Genomic DNA, 20,511 nt, shown 5'->3' with positions numbered 1-20,511 from the left:
CATTAATACTGATATTCCACATTCCGGTACCTTCAGAATATGTAAAAGCAGACGTTATGCATCCTAAACTAAACTCCTTAAAAAAAAAATCTCATTGTTGTTTCAAATGGTATGTTTTGTTCAAATGACATATTTTGGGCCAAACATGTAAGCATGTAAAGGTCAGCCTATGTATGGCAATAATACCAAAGCATCACATGAACCAGAAACAGTGTGTTTAACTTAACAGTGCTGAATAACAATAACAACACTCAACATTTGTATCAACAATGCTGCCTCAATTATTTTGACAGTTGTGTCATTTTGAGCCAGAATGAAAGGTGCACAATGAGCAGGCCTCAAATTTTTGGATGCTAAAATACAGGAAATTTTCTATCTTTTAAAAATACTTGAAATATGTGACAAAAAAGTAAAAGTATTTAATTATAATTCAGTTTATTTATGTGCATATGAACAATATGCAGCACTCATGAATGCACTTTGTTATGCCTCACAAACTGCTGATGATTTACTATGCACAAAGAGATTAAACCTCAAGTAGTCCATCACAAATGACACAATTATCGTGAAGCACTGCCGTATACTGGCAAAATGAGCACTCCATGCCACGTAGTGTCAGTCTGGGAAATTTATGGCAGGGCACATTGGTATCCTCTTCTTGATGGTGATGTAACACGTTTTAAATTTTGCACATAGTTTGAAACTCACATTTGTTATCAAACACATGTTTGAATTTATTTTGTAACATTTGTGCTGCAAATCCACTAAGACTGTTAAGTTTTCTTTTGATGTCATGAATATGCTCAACTGTTTCTGAAAGGAAGATGCACCTCATTTCAGGTTTGTCAATTGTGCTACTAAGGAAACAAATATTAGCAGATATATATGGCAAGTCATTTTTAACACTGCCTCACTTAACATTTTGTGAAGGATTCCAGCTGTAGTTGCATCATCTTTGTCCAGTACAGTAATCACTAAGGCAAAACCATCAAAACAATCTGGACTGGACGGCAGCAAGCCAAGTTCCACCACTGTATTATTGCTGGGGTGGATGGCAGTGGGACATTGTGATTTTTAACCTTGAATATGTGAATTATTCTCGGCAAATTAATGAACATTCTTTTCCTATTAGAAATGAATTTATTCACATTAGGATATACTGCTCTATTTTCTTCACATACTCTGTGTAAACCATCTGCAGTGCATGTAACAAAGATCATTTTAGGATAACTAACAACAAGATCTGCTGCCTTCTCGATATATGCTGCAGCATCTACGGGATGACCAGCAAAGGAGTCCCTGATTTCAAAATTAAATATCTCAAAAACTAAGAATGATAGATGAGTGCAACAAAAGGTGTGTTTACTGTCTAAGCTGTAAGTATTTTATACAGAAGTTTTGAAATAGTTCAAAAAGCCAACAGATGGCGCTGTACACTGTGTAGCTCATACAGTATCAGTGTGCATAAGTAAATTCGTCCTCTGCAAACAATCTTTGCAATCACATTCACAATCTTTTCAAAATGTCCATCACTTGCAGTACAGAGGTGGCGCAAATGAACAATGTAATTTGCCATCACATCCTGTGGTGTCTCAAGGGAAGTGGATTCAGATGCCACACAGATTGCAAATGCAAGGTCATCCAGCATGGTGGGGTGGTTCTGGTAGACATTGTATTTCAATGTGCCCCATAAAAAGAATTCACATGGAATTAGACTGGGTTAATATTGAGGCCAGTCCATCCCTGTGCCAGTAAAAGTGCAACAATCCAGCACAATGACTCTGTTCCCAAATTATTCACCAATAAAGCAAAAACTCTGTTTGGTGTGATGTGGCTCAAACATTAACTTTTGCGGAATACAGTGGTGTCACTTCACACAAATCGGAGTTTTTGGAATCCCAAAATCACCAGTTTTGTTTATTCATGACTACATTGAGTTGGAAATGTGCTTCATATTTGAACCAGATGCAGCCAACATTAAATCCTTCATTATCAATCATTGTGAGAATGTGGCTCCCACAGGTGGCTTTGGATATGGAACAGAAATGTGTAGGGTCTGTCTCAGTATTTTCTGCATACTGGAACAGTTTCATCTAGTCTCTGGTGCAGTTCTTGGGAAGGATTTCTGTGGATCTTGCTAGATAATTCTGGAAACTGTGACAACATTTTGAGGAGTAACTGCAGTGAGCTTAGGGCCAACATTCCCTGTTAGATCATCATCCACACTTCCTGTCCATTGGAACTTGGCAAAGAGCTTGTAAATGGTTTTCACATTGTGTCATTTTGGAACATTAAATCATCGCCACAGGGCTGTGTTCTAACCTGTGGTATTCCAGTATCAGAAAAACATCTTCAATGGAATACATGATGTCAACCTATTCATTGGGTACTCCAACCTTCTTTCACGTCCCAGCTGTGGAACTGATTGCTCTGAGCAGTGGCGCACTATTTATAACAAACAATATTGAGATTACAGTGCCACATGTTAATAGGTTTTTGAAGTATTCCAAAACTTCAGTATAAAATTCTTACAGCTTTCACAATAGACATAGCATTTGTCACACTCCTCTGTTGATGTTAGTTATCAAGATATTTAATTTTGAAATCAAGTGCTCATTTGTCAGACACCTTGTATGATTAACAGCAAAACACTCCACACCAACAGGACACAATGTTTGCATTGCTTCATGAAATAATCTTGTAACTGTCATTTGGTTCACAGTAGTAATTTTGTGGCTTGCTAGCACAAAAGATTTCTTCAGAATCACATCGTCGTTTTTTAAAACCATAAGAATGACATTTCGTACTTTCCTGCCAGAAGAGTCTGAAGTTCATCTAATATAACCCAGATTTTCTCATTTTCACACATGCACCAAATTTATTGTACCCTTTTTTGGTAATTTTTTTCTCAACATTGACTCTTCAGGAGTATCAAGATTTGAATATTTGGAGAGAAACTTCATTAACACTGGATTATTTATCATAGAAAGTGGTATGTTAACTGATACAAATGTCCTATATAAATCTTCATAATAAAGTGAAAATGTATGAAGTCCTGTAGAAGAACCTGGAAATGCATCACTAATTAGAGGTTGTTCTAACATCAGCGATAAAACTGCAGCAATATTTTTCTTCCACTTCAAGTGTTGTGTAACTTGAGATTACTGTTCAACCTTTATTGCTTTCCCACTTGGTTGGTAGAAGAGGACACATCCATCTGAACTAAAAATACCCCTCAGTTCCAAACATACTGCTGCAGACAATAATTTTTTGTTGCTTGTACTTTAGGCACTGTATTATTTTCTTGCATTCTGCAGCAACAGGAATAAACTACATGTGAATGAGTTGGGAGGATGGTGAGACACGTGGTGCAGCATGGCTATGGACAAGCAAATCCGTAGCTTCTATGGAAAGTGCAACTGATAAGATGCTAAGAACACAGTTGCAAGCTGACGTGCAGAAATAGAATGATGCACACTCTGCATTTACTGCAGTGGATGTTTATATTAAGATTAAATAGCTCACTGGTTCTTCTTTGCTTAAGTAACACAAACAAAAATGAAATAAACTGGAGGATTTCGTGAATTCACAGTAGCTACAGTAATTGACATATTGTCACAAAGCTCAACACTCCTATAGAAAAACTCAAAAAGTTTTTTATTGTTGCAGCCACACTTCAGATTTCTGTCACAAGAGAACGGCAGTGAGCTGTTAGGCAAGATTATATCAGGTGCTGGGAAAGCATATGTTGTGCTTGAAATGCATTCACATCAGTCTGCCATAATGGTGCAATGACACTTCAGAACAAAGTTCAACAAGAATCCATCAACTGCCAACTCCATCAGGGATGGTGTGCGCAGTTTAAGGCTTCAGGATGCCCTCTGCAAGGGGAATTCTGGGTGGGCCTGCAGTGTGTGAAGGAATGCTTGACAGTATGTGAGTGAGTTTCACACGTATCCCACAGGTGTTGACTAACAGAGCAAACAGAGAGCTGAACATACCACAACCAACTGTTTGGAAGATCTTCAGAAAATGCCTGAAGCTGAAGCCTTACTGCTTACAATTGCTTCAAGTCCTGACTCCCAATAGAAAAGTCAGACACTTTGAATTTTTGACACAGTTGCAACATCTTATGGAAGAAGATGGTTTTTGCAAGAAACTCATCTTCAGTGATGACACATCATTTTTTGTAAATGACACAGTGAACAGGCACCATGTGCAAATCAGGGGAACAGAGAATCCCCATGCTATCATGCAGCACACTTAGGGTTCACCAAAAATTAATGTGTTCTGTGGAGTCTCATGGTTTAAAGTTTACTGCCCGCCACCCCCCCCCCCCCTTGCCCCCCCCCCCTTTTTTTTTTCCTCCGGGAAAAGACAGGACAAGTATATCTGGACATCCTGGAAAACTGGCTCATGCCACAGCTGGAGACTGACAGTGTGGACTCCATCTACTGACAGGATGGTGCTCCACTCCACTTCTGTCATGAAGTTTGTGAATTCCTAAACAGAAAATTGAGAAACTGATGGATCGGTCATAGTGGGGTTGATTATTAGCAGATCATGTCATGACCACCACACTCTACTGACCTAGCCCCAAACAGTTATTTGTGTGGGTGTTATGTGAAAGATCGAGTGTTTATGCCTCTGCTACTGACAAACCTACAAGAACTAAAAGCTCACAGCAACAGTGGTTTTGAATAGACTGACGTGGTGCACCAAATGTGGGCATAACGTGATTAATGACTTGCTATCTGCAGAATCAGTAGGGGGACACGTATGGAGCACTTAAAAAATAAAATAAAAAAAATACTTTTTGAGATTTTCTATGTGTGTGCAAAGCCCAGTGACAATAGGTCAAATAATATAGCTACAGCAAATCTGTCAAATCACTTCAAGCATTTATAATAATCTTGTATTACATGCTAATAACTGAAAAATAGGAATTTATGTAATTGTAGAAAAATCGTTAAAATGTCCTGTAAGGCACAACACTACATTTCCACCCTATTCAGAGTAGTTATGTAGAAACTTAAGTTAGTGTTCTTACACAGACATGCAGTGATGGTACTTTCGTCTGTAATTGAATTTAGAAAAGTGTATCAGTTACAAAGAAAGTCACCTCCTCCAGCAATCAGTAAAATGCAGATACCACTATCAATGTGCAGCTCACTTTCTCCTCCCAGCAGACTCACACAAATAAAATTACTACTAAAGAAAAAATGTGTGGAATTAAAAACAAAAAATGTATTAAAATGGGTTTCACATCACCATGTTGTGCAAGGACAGTTTTGTATTATAAATCTTATCTTCTACAATGAAAATATTTATTTGGGAGTCAGTTTGAGGAGCCATGCAGTCCTTTATCCATCAAAGATTCCTAACTTTAGTGAAAAGTTGCATTCAAAGGGGCCGCTATCTGGGCAAAATGTGGAATATAATTTCGAAGAACATTTATCATACCCATGAACTTTGGTATCCCTTTCTTGGTGTTTGGAGATTGGAACCTATCTAGTGGCCGAGTTTGTGAGTGGTCCACATGGATGTCACCAGCAGAAACCAGGTGCCCCAAAAAAGAAATTTCAGGGCCTACGTGGTAGACCTTTGAGACCTTTGATGGCTTCACCATTAAGACCTGCCTTTCCCAGCCTACCCAGTACTTGATGGAGCTGTTCCAAATGCTCAGAAAATGTTTTACTATATACCACAACGTCATCCAAATAATTATAAATGAACTGGAACTTTAGGTCACCCACACCAGAATCCAGCTACCTAAACAGCATGGCTTAGAGAGATGAAAGGGTACCCTGTTAAATTCATAAAAGTTCCAGTCCATGACGAATGCTGTGGCAACCTTGGATTCCTCCACCAGTGGTATCCAGTAATACACTTGATTTAGATCAACTACCATAAAGTACTACCAGTGGACCAGGTGAAGCAATGGTGAAGGTCAGGAAGAGGGACAGATTCGAAAACTACCTTTCGATTCAAGGCGCAATAATAAAGCACAGGATGAAAACCACCCCATTTGCCTTTCTGACCAAAAATATGGACGACGCATAAGGGAAGGTCGAAGGGCAAATCACTCCATCTGACAACATTTTATCAACTTCCTGTCTTAACACTCTCATCTTAGGTGGTGAAAGTCTGTAGAGACTGCGTAACAGGCTCTCGATCTGATAACTGAATTCAGTACTCTATTTTATTAGTCATACCTAACCTGTCAGTTAACACATGATGGAAATCATGAAGCAGTTGCAACATCTGTTGTTCCTCTTTATTAGATAAATGACTCAACTCAGACTCACTAGATTCACAAACCATAGAACAAACGCCTAGATGATGAGTATGCTTACAGGACAAAATCTTTAAAGAAGTGTGAAATCTGAAATAAAAGACACCCTGAGCATATTCCAACACTAACCCAGTTTTTCCTATAAAATCACACCCTAACAGGGTACACAACCACTTAACCACAGTGACCTGAACAGGCCAGGAAAATTCGCCAATTCCACAACACACACTCAGTGTGCCTACCGAATTCAATTGTTGCCTGTTAACTGTCCTACAGCTTCCTATGGTGGGTTGTACCTTGGTTAGTCTACAAATATGCTGATATCTGGAATACCACCGGTAGCTCAACAAGAACATAGTACTACCGGAGTCGAGCAAGGCACACTCTCGCTCGTCATTGAGGTAGGCACAAGCAAAGGCAAAGAAGGACCTTTAACACCCACCACCATGTTACAAGCTCATGAAAGGTGTGTGAAGCTGAGTGCCTACCTTCAACCTGGCATTAGCCATTTGAAGGCTTCCCTTGGGGAACACAATAATGAGGAAAATGCCCAGGTTCACTGCAACGATAGCAAAGCCCAAGCATTCTTTTACCCTTGCCCGAGATGTTACGTTTAGCATGAACCATACGTAGTACCTGCTCATCAGAACTGTGCCTTGCATCCACTTGAGAAACTGCAATGATATTAGTAATCAAAAGATCTAGATCTTAGTAGGTGGCTGGTTCTTTTGAAAACAAAATGTGGGAACAATCCTCAGGATTAACTCCCTGTTCAATAACACTGACAACTTGTGACTCTGATAAATTCACATCAAAAGTGACCCTGGCAGGGTGTATTTCACTTATATACATAGCCAGTAATTCCCCAGCGCACTGAACACAAGAAATATGCTGATTAATTAAATCACTCCGAACTCTTTCAGAGAGCTATTCTCTTAAAATGTGGGCCTGCAACTCTTGTATACCGCCACGAACAGCTAAAAGAGCACTAATCAAGTCAGCTAATGAACCTTTACACAAAGGAGATATCATCTGAAAAGCTACCGCCCAAAGAATATTAAAAACACTGATTTGCCTTTCCAGGTAGACCAAAAACAACAAAAACTTTACTAAGCAACAAACAGCATCAATTGATAACTAATCTATTCCCTGTATCACATTGCAGACAGAGTTCAGAAACTTGGCAAAATGTCCAGAAGAACAATCCTTCTGGGCGCCTGACAGACGTAGGTCCTAAATGGAGTTTTCCATTGACAAACTGTCCTTGACGGTTCCATGTAACATCTTTTGCCACTCTAAAGCACTTAACTTTCTGTGCAAGACCATTATCCCAATGAGTAACTTGCTAACCCCACCTTTTAAAGACATGTCAGTTGTTACAAAACTTAAATACTCGGTACGATTACTTAAGTGAAAAATCTGCTTCTGAAGCCTATAGATTTGGGACTGAGAAGGGGACTGCCCTCTAAGAAGTCAATATTCTTACCCAAATCACTGGGAGAGGCTGAACAGTATTCCAGCACAGCACTTACCTACCCAGTACGCTCTGGCGTAATTTGCACTGGGAGCACGAGTACGTCATAAACGCAAATCCAATATGTCACCCTCTTTGGATTGGTCATGACTCTTGCACTTGTACCTGAGCTGCTCCTTCATAATACATCCAGCCCAATCACCTGGTATTTCAGAGAAAACCTGCATCCTTCAACAACTGATAGTCTCTGAACCAAGAACAGAATTAACCAAAACCTAAAAATAACAAATATAGAAATGAACAATGCTCAATTGACCAAAAATCCCAGAAAGTAAACAACAAAACCACGCTCTTGCTACCAGAATGTGGCATGGCACTATGATACCTCTGTGTGTGCTCAGATTAACACATTAGGAATATTACAAATGCGAATTGAGCTTCAGACAATTATTGTGAATTAAAGTTACTTTAACAAGGGAATCACTATTTCATTAGAAAGAACATAAAGCAGAACCCCATTAAAACTTACAAGATAGATAACAGAATGTGAGTGCTGTTTCAAGACACATTTAAGTTTTATTCAAATGTCCTCATAAACAGAAAAAAAACCACACGCACACAATAGTAAATTTTACAAACACTAAAAGACAAAAATACCAAACATAATGGGCAGAATACAGACAGAAGTGGTGCCTGTTAGGTGTGATTGCCAACAGCATGTCCTGAAACTAGCCAAGGCCCCAGCCAACACGTCAGCCAAAACAGGCATGCACAAGGTCTGGCTAGGCTGCACAGGCACATGCCAAGACTGATAAATTATTTCTATAATACACCAAAATTCTTTAATGTAATTAAAAAAAAGAGGGGGCCACAAGAGAGGTTGCAACTTTTAACAGATTCAAACACAAAATAGCAAAAATGGCTCAAATACCCAGACATGCTTCAAAAAAATTTTTACCAGGTACACCAGTCTGAAAATGATAACCTATAGATCCCAATCAACAGGTGATTGCAATACAACACAAACGGTTGGCAATAGAAGCCAAAGGTGAAAACAAATTACATCCAAGAGGGAGTCCGAGCATTGCATTGCCAGATCAGCATGAACATGCCAAAAGCATCCTAAATAAGCAATATGGGCAGGTGTCGAAATAAAGAAGAAAGTGATGCACCACAACAGAGCAAATGGGCAAGCTGTCAAATAATATTCCAAGAACTGTGCTAAACACTCCACTGCCTGGATCTGAGGAAAACCACCACTGTATGAGGATAATTATGATGTTCACCCAGTCTTAATAAGGTCAGGAGCATCAAGCCTTCATCCTCTGGACAAATCACCACCAACAGGAAGATCTGGAAAAAGACATTGCCACAGGCTGCAAGTTTTCTGGTCGTGGTGCATCCTCAGTGCAGGAATGTCCTCCTTGGTGTGTTTATGCTGTTTCTGCTTACTCGCCCAGCAATCTCCAAAACAAGTTCATCCATACTGAGCACCTCATAGCCAAAATAGACTGCCAGTGACCTCTTTCAATGGAAACCACTAGAAATTGCTCCCTGCATGCTGCCTCAGCCTACTCTGTCTAAGCAAACCAAAGGGAGCCTCACATCACAGCACCACAGACATACTCACGAGCTTGGTGCAAGCTACATCCATGCAGCATGGCTCAAACACATATGAAATTCGCCCATATAGTCACTGACTTTGCATATTTTTCTAATGCAGCACTGAAATTCTGATATCCTGGTCTGACAATTTTGACAGCCAGAAGGCTTGGATGTAGACGATAGCCACCAGGCAGTGCTCTATAATTTGCAAGTGCTACTGTCATGCCACAGCACTATGCATGGGCCACGCCCTCCATGCCAGCCTATCGCCACTCACAGTAGTCGTATAAAGCTGGCAGTGCAGGGGCTCAGTCTGCAGTCGTGTTCTGACAGTGCTCATGATCATTTTTCTGTTCATTCTTGCTCTGGTCACTGATAGTTGCTACATCTTGGTATTCAATTTGGTTTTGCTCTCTGGTCTTGGTATTTTGCTGAGTTGTCTGCCTCATCAGTCACCCTGTTATGTGTGTGCATTGTACCAGTGATTACCTATTGATACCATTTGGCCCATCGGCCAGTGCGCTCCGGTCTCGATCGATTCCGGTTACCAGAATTGGTGTCGGGGTAAAAGGTTGACAGTGCATTATGGACGAAAAATTTGTGCAGGTTGTGGAATAGCAAGAGCAACAGCTGCTGCTGCAGCAGCAGTTCCAACAGCAGTTCCAGCAGCAAACAGACCATTTGCATCAGGAAATTCAGCTTGTGACAGAATGATTATGGGTACCAGGCTCACAACATGTCCAGACTGTGGTCATCTTCCAGCTGTAGTCTTGCCCACCTGCAATTCTGCATTTAATGATACCTAGGAGGATTGGGGCATGTATTTGCAGTGCCTGAAACAGTACCTCACCACTTTTCTGGCTTCTGATGACGCTCTCCATTGGTCACTCATCCTTTCCTGGGCTACTCTGGAGACATTTTTCTTACTAAGAAGTTTGCTCCCTTCTCAAACCCAGTTGCACTCACTTTCGAGGAAATGTATTTGTTGCTGTCAAACCATTATTCACAGCAGTTCCACCTGTTCACATCCTGCCTGAGCTCCATCAGTACCACAAGCAATCTGGCCAGTCTTATCGCTCATGAGTGACAGGTTTGCAAGGTCTGAGTCATTGTTGTGATTTCACCTGTGCCAACCCACCTGGTAAAACCTCATATGCTGATTTCCTGATTCGTGACGTAGTCGTCCAGTTGGCTCCCAATCCCGAAGTTCGCATTGTGGCCCTCAAGCTAGGCAATCCTTCTTTAGATGACATACTGAAAATAGCACACTCTTTTAAGATCATGCAGACAGTAAATGAACACCTTATGGCCCACTCCCAAGTTGTTTATTGATCTCATGATTGTTCATCAGGACATTCATTTTCAAGTCAACACTGGACTGATGATGTCGCTGGCCAGTCTCCCGACATACGTTCATCTGGGTTACTGGGCACTGGCCCCACCCTCTCGCGAACTGGTTGCATATGGTGACAGCTCTATTCCCCTCAGAGGTCAATTCACCACTATGGCAACATACAAGATGGTTACATGGCCACTAATGCTGTATGTTGTCAGCAGCCATTCAACTGGCAAAATTTTTGACCTGGATGCTTGCTCACTGTTTGGATTCTCCATCATGGACAAAGTTCAGACCATTTCCAACACAGTCCTCTTCCAGGAACTTGATGACCTTTGTGCCTCTTTTGCGCCCCTAATTGAGCCTGGACTGGGGTGCATCACCAATTTTGAGGTGCATATTTCTTTACGTCCAGATGCAGTGCCCCATTTCTGTTGAGCATGTCCTCTTCCACTCTCCTTACATACGGCCGTTAAACTCAAACTCAATCACCTTCATGACGCTGGGGTCATATAACTGGTCAAAACTAATGCTTGGACCACACCCCTGGTTGTCGTCCAGAAGCCAAATGGCTCCCTCCGGCTTTGTGAAGATTTTAAGTCAACGATGAGTGCCCAAGCTCTGGTGGAAACCTACCCCATACTACATCAAGAGGATCTCCTCTTAAAGCCTGTTGGAAGTGAATTTTTTTTTTAAATAGATCTTGCTGATAATTATTTAAAAATTCCATTAGATATGGAACTGCAATACATTTTTTTCATCAATACACCTTTTGGCTTATACAAATACAAGTGCTTGTCTTTTGGAATATCTTCTGCTCCAGCAATCTTCCAGATATACATGGAACAGTTAACCATGTCCAACCCAACTTGTACCAGTTCCCTTCATGACTTAACAGTTATGGGCACTACACACCAAGATCACCTGCATAACCCATGTACTCTCTTTACTGCATTGCGTGATGCAGGGCTCAAGTACCATCTGCACAAATGCCAGTTTTTTCAGGAACAAGTGTTCCACCTTGGTCACTTCCTCACCAAAGACAGGATTCAGCCCACTGACCATAATGTTTGTGCTATTGACTCTCACCCATGTCCCCAAAACCTCCAGGAGTTGCAGGCTTTTTTGGGAAAGTGAATTATTATTCCTACCACAGGCAACACACATTATGCATCCCCTCACCCTATTGTGGAAGAAATGTGTTCCGTTTCAGGGGTCAGCAGCCTGTGACCAGGCCTTCACACAGCTGGAGCGCATGTTACATTCTGCAACCTGCTTTACCTCCTTTTCCCTGTCACATCTCATTGTTTTGATTGCCAAAGCTTCTCCCTGCAGCATTTGTACAATGCAGGCACACCGTAATTATGATGGTACAGAGCATCCAATCACCTATGCATCCAGAACACTGACGCCTGCCTGACCTAATTACTCCCAGGTCGAGAAAGAAGCATTGGTGATCGTCTTTGGCATGAAGAAATTCCATGTGTACCTATTTGGGATGTGGTTTACCCTCATTACAGACCATAAACAGTTAGTAGCACTCTTTGGGCCACACTCTCAGCTTCCAGGGTAGACGACTCAAAGGCCCCAGCATTGGGCTTTTTTCCTTAGCTCCTACGATTACACCATCAACTACAAGCCTACTGTACAACACGCAAACACCAATGCACTTTTACATGTACCCTCAGGACCAGACCTGGCATTTGACCAACTGGAGATCTCCTGTTTTTACATTGACATGGAATTACAACACAGGTTTCCCATTACGACTACTCACGTCGTTGCAGACATGCGCCACAACATTATCTCAAGGCGTGTCATACACTATGTACTCCATGGGTGGCCCTTTAAGTTTCAAAGTCAGCTGATTCTGAGCTCCAGGCCTGGGCTCGCCTCTCCAATCATTGGTCCGTCATCTCCAATGTGCTCCTGTTAGATGCGGAGGTGGGTACCCACCTTGTTGTCATCCTAACTACCTTATGCACTCACACCTTGGAATATCTCCATTGTGGCATTGGGGTATATCATGGATGAAAGCCATTGCCAGGTGAGTTGTCTATTGGCCACGACTGAACAAGGATGTGGAGGCTATGGTATGCCACTGTTCTTCATGTGCTCACCATCAGGCTGCTCCACCTGTCTTTCGACCCTTGGTCTACCCCTCATTGTCCTTGAGATCACGTTCACCTTGGCTTTGCTGGCCTCTTCCTTGGCTCTATGTGGCTCATTGCCATGGATACTTATTCAGACTACTCCTATGTGACCAGCATGGTGTCCACCACCGCAGCTGCCACACTTTATGCCCTGCTGCAGATTCTCATCACTGTAGGGCTTCCTCGCACCATCGTAACTGGCAGTTGGCCCAAATTCACAGCTATGGCTTTTGAATAATTCTGCACCACCATTGACATCAAACATTTGTGTAGCCCTCCATTTCACCCCTGCTCCAACGGCAAAGCAGAGCGGATTGTGCCCACATTTAGGAAACAAACGTTGAAGACTGCGGATGCATCTACCACGACAGCAGCACTCACAATGTTCCTGAGCTCCCACAGTTCCACCCCTGTCCATGACCACAGCCCAGCAGAACTCCTCCATGGTCGACTGCCTCGAACCCTCTTCCATCTCCTGGCATCCCAACCCAAGGTACACCAGACCTGACATGCTGGACGATACTTTCCATGTTTGCCCATTTCTGCACATTCCTATGGGACAAAACCCTCATGGATGCCAGCTACAGTAGTGGCCACTCCTGGGTGGTGCCTTACAACAGTTGATACCCCAAGAGGTCTGGAGAATTGGCACAAGAACCAACTCCATCCCCGTGTCCAGCCTACACCTCCAGTGGTGGATCGCTGTAAGTTGGTGTCCCCACCCTCACTCATCCCTCCATGACTAGCATTTGTGCTCCAGGGCTCTGTTGGTACCTCCCGTGAGCACGGGTGTGAAGATTGAGACATCATCACAGCCTCCATCTGCTCCGAAGTCATCCCCCACACTGCAGCTACCCAGCGCAGTGCCCAAAGTCCCACATTCCTCCTACTAGCTGGCAGCCTCCACTGATGGGACACCACCTGTTCACCTCCCAAAACAATGTCCAGGGCCCTATGCAACCATTTCAAGGGAAGGGGGGGGGGGGGGGGGAGATCTGGTATCCCAGTCTGACAATTTCGACAGCTTGCCAGAAGACATGGACATAGATGACGGCCTCTAGGCAGTGCCCCTAGAATCTGCTAGTGCTGCTGTCACTGCCACAGTGTTATGCATGGGCCACACCTGCTGCGCCAGCCTATTGGCACTCACAGTGGTCCGATAAAGCTGGCAGCACAGGGGCTCAGCCTCAGACCGCAGTTGTGTTCTGACAGTGCTCATAATCATTTATCTATTCATCATTGTTCTGCCCACTGATAGTTGCTATGTATTGGTATCTGATTTGGTTTTACTCTCTGGTCTTGGTATTTTGCCAAGTTGTCTGTGTTGTCAGACATCCCTGCTGTATGTGTCTGCATTGTACTGGTAATTACCCAATGACGCCATTGGTCCATCGGCTGGTGCGCTCCGGTCTCGCTCAATTCTAGTTACTAGACGAACATTTCATGACCAGACAAATTGCATTGTTTAATTCGTAAATTTCGGGTGTATTATAGTATTTGAGAGTTGTAGCATCGCGTTTTAGTACCTGAATAGTGTAAAATCGTATAGTCTCCTTCCGCCGCCGAGCAGTGTGTCAGCAGTGCGAAAGTAGCAGCATTACTGCATTTACTAGGCAATCTTGTATTCTAATAACCGGTTAAATTTTGTGTCGATTTGTTTGTGCTCTCTGTAGATTAGTTCAGACGTTCTTTGCACAACAGTTTTTAGCATGGATAGGGACTGCAACTGCTGTGTTTGGATGCAGGCTGAGTTGGCATCCCTTCGCTCCCAGCTTCAGGCAGTGTTGGCTTCGGTCACACAGCTTGAGGCTGTTGCCAATGGGCATCACTGTGGTGGTCCGGATGGGGGTTTGTTGGGGACAGCCAGCTCGTCCCACGCATCCCCCGATTGGACTACGACTGTGGTTGCCCGGGATACTGCCTGCATTGAGGCTGATCCCTCACCTGTGGTAGAGTGGGAGGTCGTCTCAATGTGTGGCAGGGGGCGAAAGACGTTCCGCAGGGCTGAACGGAAGGCCTCTCCAGTTTGTCTGACGAACCGGTTTCAGGCTCTGTCTCAGGCTGATACTGATCTTCGGCCTGACATGGCTGCTTGTCCTGTTCCAGAGGTTGCCCCTCAGTCTGCAAGATCCGGGCGGTCGCAGAGGGTGGGCTTACTGGTAGTTGGGAGCTCCAATGTCAGGCGCGTAATGGGGCCCCTTAGGGATATGGCAGCAAGAGAGGGGAAGAAAACAAATGTGCACTCCGTGTGCATACCGGGGGGAGTCATTCCAGAAATGGAAAGGGTCCTTCCGGATGCCATGAAGGGTACAGGGTGCACCCATCTGCAGGTGGTCGCTCATGTCGGCACCAATGATGTGTGTCGCTATGGGTCAGAGGAACTCCTCTCTGGCTTCCGGCGGCTATCTGATTTGGTGAAGACTGCCAGTCTCGCTAGCGGGATGAAAGCAGAGCTCACCATCTGCAGCATTGTCGACAGGACTGACTGCGGACCTTTGGTACAGAGCCGAGTGGAGGGTCTGAATCAGAGGCTGAGACGGTTCTGCGACCGTGTGGGCTGCAGATTCCTCGAATTGCGCCATAGGGTGGTGGGGTTTCAGGTTCCGCTGGATAGGTCAGGAGTCCACTACACGCAACAAGCGGCTACATGGGTAGCAGGGGTTGTGTGGTGTGGGCTGGGCGGTTTTTTAGGTTAGATGGCCTTGGACAAGTACAGAAAGGGCAACAGCCTCAACGGGTGCGGGGCAAAGTCAGGACATGCGGGGACCAAGCAGCAATCAGTATTGTAATTGTAAACTGTCGAAGCTGCGTTGGTAAAGTACCGGAACTTCAAGTGCTGATAGAAAGCACCGAAGCTGAAATTGTTATAGGTACAGAAAGGTACAAAAGGTACAAGAGGTACAAAAAGATAAATTCTGCCGAAATTTTTACAAAGGTACAGACAGTGTTTAGAAAGGATAGATTGCATGCAACCGGTGGTGGAGTGTTTGTCGCTGTTAGTAGTAGTTTATCCTGTAGTGAAGTAGAAGTGGATGGTTCCTGTGAATTATTATGGGTGGAGGTTACACTCAACAACCGAGCTAGGTTAAAAATTGGCTCCTTTTACTGACCTCCCGACTCAGTAGCATTAGTGGCAGAACAACTGAGAGAAAATTTGGAATATATTTCACATACATTTTCTCAGCATGTTATAGTCTTAGGTGGAGATTTCAATTTACCAGATATAGACTGGGACACTCAGATGTTTAGGACGGGTGGTAGGGACAGAGCATCGAGTGACATTATACTGAGTGCACTATCCGAAAATTAACTGGAGCAATTAAACAGAGAATCGACACGTGGAGATAACATCTTGGACCTACTGATAACAAACAGACCCGAACTTTTCGACTCTGTATGTGCAAAACAGGGAATCAGTGATCATAAGGCCATTGCAGCATCCATGAATATGGAAGTTAATAGGAATATAAAAAAAGGGAGGAAGGTTTATCTGTTTAGCAAGAGTAATAGAAGGCAGATTTCAGACTACCTAACAGATCAAAACGAAAATTTCTGTTCCGACACTGACAATGTTGAGTGTTTATGGAAAAAGTTCAAGGCAATCGTAAAATGCGTTTTAGACAGGTACGTGCCGAGTAAAACTGTGAGGGACGGGAAAAACCCATCGTGATACAACAACAAAGTTAGGAAACTACTGTGAAAGCAAAGAGAGCTTCACTCCAAGTTTAAATGCAGCCAAAACCTCTCAGACAAACAGAAGCTAAACGATGTCAAAGTTAGCGTAAGGAGGGCTATGCGTGAAGCGTTCAGTGAATTCGAAAGTAAAATTCTATGTACCGACTTGACAGAAAATCCTAGGAAGTTCTGGTCTTACGTTAAATCAGCAAGTGGCTCGAAACAGCATATCCAGACACTCCGGGATGATGATGGCATTGAAACAGAGGATGACGCGCGTAAAGCTGACATATTGGTCTTTAAATATGTCTGCTTGTGTCTGTATATGTGTGGATGGATATGTGTGTGTGTGCGAGTGTATACCCATCCTTTTTTCCCCCTAAGGTAAGTCTTTCCGCTCCCGGGATTGGAATGACTCCTTACCCTCTCCCTTAAAACCCACATCCTTTCGTCTTTCCCTCTCCTTCCCTCTTTCCTGATGAGGCAACAGTTTGTTGCGAAAGCTTGAATTTTGTGTGTATGTTTGTGTTTGTGTGTCTGTCGACCTGCCAGCACTTTCATTTGGTAAGTCACATCATCTTTGTTTTTAGATATATTTTTCCTACTTGGAATGTTTCCCTCTATTTTTATATATATATATATATATATATATATATATATATATATATATATATATATATATATATATATATATATATGTACTTCACACTCATAATAACCTGTGCTTAAGAATGTCTGTACGTCCTGTAAGATGTTAATATGCAAATCTTTACTTAGAACCTCAAACTCTCCATCTGTCTTTTGAGGTTTAACTCTCAAAGTCTTTTGAAACTAAATAGTAGATTTTTCATTATATCTGCTCTGTGTGTCGAATCTCCACATTACTTCTATTCATAACCATCTCAATCACTGCTAGACATTGGATGAAGATTTTTTTCACAGAAAAATTTTTGAATGATCTGCTTACTAGCTCAGAGACAAAAATGTTGACAGCATTTTTACATTTAATTCTGTTTCAGTTTTAATCAAAGGAAAAGTACGACAATGTCTTCCAACTCAGCAGGAGCTTGCTGGCTGCCAGTCGGACTTCAATAGCGCCCAGCTACATCTGATGCAGCAATGCCCATAGCCAGCTAGAACACTTTATTGTATCTCTTGACGGATATGAAACAAATAAAGCGCATACACAAAATCAATACAACAATTGCGTTAACACTGATAATGCAATTACACAAAAATATGTCAATGCATAGCTGGTGTCGCTCGGTGGAAATTTTATAGTTTATGTCCTGTGGATGGTTCATTTGTAAACATTACTTATTGGGTGGTCAAGTTTGTTCTTGGCCACAAACTGGTGGTGGCCATTCTTTCTGGTGGACAGCTGGTTGATTGTCATACTGACACAAAAAGCGTGCAGTGAATGCAGCAGAGTTGATATATGACATGGTTGCTTTCGTGGGATAGAATTGGAGTAGGAACTGCTGGGTGGATGCATTGGGCAGGTCTTGTATCCGAGTCTTCAACAGAAATAAGACACTTGTGGCAAGAGGTTGACCACTATGTTGTGCATGTTGTATAGGTGATAGAAAACCACATTAGAAGGGGCAGGAAGGCTCTTGAGTAGGATGTCCTTCATTTCTGAGCATGATTGTAGGTAATCAAAACCCTGGTGAAAGATATGGTTGAGTTGTTCCACTCCAGGATTATATTGTGTGACAAGGGGGATGGGGGTAGCTGATTATTGGGGGTTGTGGGAGGATTAGTGATATATGACAATATGTCATGGGAAATCTGTTTGTGGATTAGCTTCAGGGGGTAATGCCTGTCTATAAAGGCCCTCATGAGACCTTTAGAGTACTGGGCAAGGGAATTCTCATCACAGCAGATACACTGTCCATGGGTGGCCAGGCTGTATGGGAACAATTTTTTGGTGTGGAACGGATGACAGCTGTCAAAATGCAGGTACTGTTGGTGTTTAGGGAATTTAGTATGCACAGAGACATAGATGGAGCCATCAGAGGGATGGAGGTCAATGTTCTGGAAGGTGGCACATTGAGCTGTGGAGGACCAGGTGAAGTGGATGGGAAATAAGTGTTAAGGTTGTGGAGGAATAGTGACTGGGTGTCTTGGCTCTGAGTCCAGATGATGAAGATATCATCAATCAACCTGAAGCAGTAAGGGATTTGGAGGCTAGGAAGCTTTCCTCTAGATGGCCCATAAAAAGTTGGCACAGGAGGATGCCATGTGTATACCAATGTCTGTGCCATGGATTTGTTTATATACCTTCTCCTCACTGGAGAAGCAGCTGTGTGTGGTGATAGAGTTGGTAAGATATGTAAGGAGTGAGGTAATGCGTCTGGAATCTGAAGGATGTTGGAAGTGGTAGTGTTCGATAGTGGCAGGCCCATGGACATTAGGGATGTTCGTGTAAGGGAGTTGGCACCAACAGTGATGATCAGGGATCCAGGCAGTAGAGGGATTGGGATGGTAGAGAGTCAGTGAAGGAAGGAGTTAGTATTCTTTATATGAAAAGGGTTAGTATTTTTTATGTGAGTTGGTTCGAGGTGTTGGTCAACAAGAGCAGAAATGCTTTCAGTGGAAGCACAATAACCAGCTATAATGGGACATCCAGGATTGTTTGGTTTGTGGATTTTGGAGAGCATGTAGAAGGTGGTTGTGTGGGGTGCCATTGGAATGACAAGGGAAATGGACTTGGGAAAAGCTCTAGGATGGTACTAAGAATTTCAATGGTGATTAGAGGTAGTGTTGGACTTCTCTGATCACTATAGCAGATGCCCTTTCTTCTGTTGAAAGGTTAGTGTCCTCAGAAAGGGAGGTGGGGAAAGATGGTGAGGCCAAGTTGGAGGTAAGGAATTCCTGGAAGGTGACCAGTGGATGGTTAGATGGAATGGAGCTAGGTTCACTGTTGGATGGTGGTATGAACTGGGAGAGGCATGGTTCAGTGTTAGAATTAGGTTGGCTTTGGTTGGAAGGATTGGTACCAAAGTGTTTCCAATCTAGAAATTGGGAGGGTTCAGTGTTGGAATTAGGTTGGCTTTGGTTGGAAGGATTGGTAGAAAAGTGTTTCCACTCTAGAGAATTGTAGGATGTGGTCTTTGACACATCCAACTTGTAAATACTTGGGTGTGGGGCTCAGGGGGTAAGGATAAAAACAATATTTTGGGTTGGTTTGGGTTCTGGATTTTGTGGAGTGTTGGGAGGTAGTTTCGGAGGATGTGGCAAATTGGAAAGGTCAGGTATGCAGGGTCTACATGTTATGAGGGGCTGACAAGAGGGTTCATCATTGGTAGGATAAATACTGATGAGTAGTTGTGCTCTAAGGTGGGAGTAGGGTGTCGCCAGGTAGAAAAATTTATGGAGATGGTGTTGAATGCTCTTCCAGATGATGGAGGGCAAGGGTTTCAATTTTAGAGATGGCAGTGTACATAGTTAGATTTGTGATCATTACACAATTGATACCACACCAGGCCGTCATTGTTAAAGACTCCAAAGTTAGCAGCACAAGTCCAGCAGCTGTCCACCAGCAGTCACTACAGCAACAGGCACCGTCCAACCCTGAGCGGTGCCAGACCCATGCCCCCTAGGCTGCAGCACCACCAGGGCATGAGACCCAACTGCATATAGAGGTGCCATCTGCAGTGGCAGTTCCACTTACTCAACAGTTACTTCCCAGTTTCTCTTTGGGTCCCAGCCAGTCTAGTCTATGACGACACCAGCGGAGCCACTTAGCAGTACAAAGATGTACATTGCTATTCAGTGTTTATGTTGCCTCAGAGATGTCAGCTCACAGCTAGGATAGTTGGCTTTGTAGAACTTTGTCTTCAGTCAGCCACAACAGAACTATGATACAGAGACTTACAATTGTGCAAATCAATGCCACCAGTAGGCAAAGGATTTTATGCAGCATCACATGCAGATCTTCAGTATATAAGTTGAGTATTCTCAACATAAC

Source organism: Schistocerca serialis, chromosome 3 (genome assembly GCF_023864345.2).
Source record: "Schistocerca serialis cubense isolate TAMUIC-IGC-003099 chromosome 3, iqSchSeri2.2, whole genome shotgun sequence".
Lineage (NCBI taxonomy): Eukaryota > Metazoa > Arthropoda > Insecta > Orthoptera > Acrididae > Schistocerca > Schistocerca serialis.
The sequence above is the reverse complement of the archived record's forward strand: the minus strand, read 5'-3'. Positions refer to the sequence as shown.